Below are 2,091 nucleotides of genomic sequence, written 5' to 3'. Positions count from 1 at the left end.
ACCTTACACTACTTTAGAATAAGATTGCCTTAGACTACCTTAGATTACTTTAGATTAATCATTAGCTTAGACTAAATTAGGAACCTAGTTTTTTTTTCTGTTTAAAAATTTAAAACAACAAAAAAAGAGGCATACCCTGTGTATGACCCAAACCCGATCTAGACCAGGGCCGTTGTTATTCGTACCTGATCCAGACGCCATAATCTCTAAAGCATGCAAGGAAGCAAGAATTAGAAAACAAATGGCGTTACGCGTTACTTTAGCAGAAAACACTAAACCCTCGATTGAAGGTCGAGGAGGACCGATCAGATTTCCAGAGATTCAAGGACACTCGTTCGAGCTAAAACATCACATCATTCAACTCATCCAGAATGGCTGTCAATTCCATGGATTACCGAATGACGATCCTAATTCTCACCTCGATAAATTCATATCTCTTTCGAACTCCTACAAGCAGCCAGGGATAGGACAAGATATAGTCCGGTTATACTTGTTCCCCTATTCTCTCACTCATCATGCACAAACATGGTTCAAAGGACTGGAAAAAGATTCCATCACGTCGTGGATGGAGATGGCTACTAAATTCCTAACCAAATATTTCCCTCCTTCTAAACAAACCAAACTAAAGAATGACATCATTAACTTCAAACAAAGTTATGATGAATCTCTTTACACTGCATGGGAGCGATTCAAAACCCTGCTGAAGAAATGCCCTAATCACCAGTTAGAACGATCAGCCCAAATCTGCACCTTCTACAATGGTTTACGGTAAATCATAGGACGACGATCGATGCCGCCGCTCAAGGAAATCTGATGAACCAAACCGCAGACGAAGCATGAGAATTGCTCGAGAATATGACAATGCATCATCATGACTGGAACAGTGGTGAAACAACTTCATCATCTGCACCACTCTCCGCGCTTAACAATCAAACGGAGGCCATAAAATCTCTCACAGACAAGATGGAATCTCTTGCCAAACAACTCGGAGAATTGAAGACGCAGCCGCAGCAAGTTAACCAGGTCCAGGCCTGTGTTAACTGTACCAACCCGTAACCACCTGAAGAATATCAAGTTGAGTACGAGAACCCTGATGGTTCAGTCTGTTACGTTCAATACCCAGCTCGCCAACCAAATCCCAGCTTTAATCAACAACCAAGGGTTAACCAATTCTAAAGAAGCAACCAACCTTTTCGCTATCGTTACCCAACTTACCCACCCCAACAATCTCAATTGACATATGATCAACCACTTCCACTCACTGGCCCACCAGCTGAGGAAAATTCCCCAACTACGCAGATTAAAAAAGTAACCAACCCCACTCTCGGAACTGATGATCAGTTGACACAGTTTATTCAAGGATAACAACAGCTTAATCAGAGAACTGCATCTAGACAAGACTAGACAGAGATCCTAATGAGAAACCAACTGGCTCTTCTTAAAAACCTAGAAACGCAGCTCGGACAGTTATCACAACGCCTTGAAACCCGACCTCAGGGAAGGTTACCTAGTAATACTATCCAAAACCCCACATAGAGGAAGCTAAGCAAATGGACTCAATAATCCCAATAGAAGAACCACGGAGAAGGTCAGCTAGAATCAAGAACAAATCAACTATACTCAACAGTTGCCCATAGCAACTCTGGTTCGTGTACCCTATCTTGGAAGGCTACAGGAAGAACCATCCAAGCATGATTACTTCAAGCTTGATGGAAGATTCCTGGACACTATATCCAAAGTGCCTAATCAAAAAAGATATATCCGAAGGCTTCTCTCTACGAAGGAAAAGATACCAGATTCTAACAAAATTTCACTGAGTGAAGACTGCTCAGCAGTACTCAGAAACTCTCTACCACAGAAGCTAGGAGATACGGGCCGTTTCATTTTCCCGTGTTCAATTTACCAATCTGGAACCATTCATGCGCTAGTAGATTTAGGAGCAAGTATCAACCTAATCCCCTACTCTCTCTACAAGAGATTAGAGTTAGGTGACTTGTCACAAACCAAAATGACAATCCAACTTGCCGATCATACAATTCGATATTCTAAGGGCATAGTTGAGAACGTCTTGGTGAAAGTCGACAAATTCTT

Source organism: Rutidosis leptorrhynchoides, chromosome 5 (assembly GCF_046630445.1).
Source record: "Rutidosis leptorrhynchoides isolate AG116_Rl617_1_P2 chromosome 5, CSIRO_AGI_Rlap_v1, whole genome shotgun sequence".
Taxonomy (NCBI): domain Eukaryota; kingdom Viridiplantae; phylum Streptophyta; class Magnoliopsida; order Asterales; family Asteraceae; genus Rutidosis; species Rutidosis leptorrhynchoides.
Note: the sequence above shows the minus strand (reverse complement) of the source record.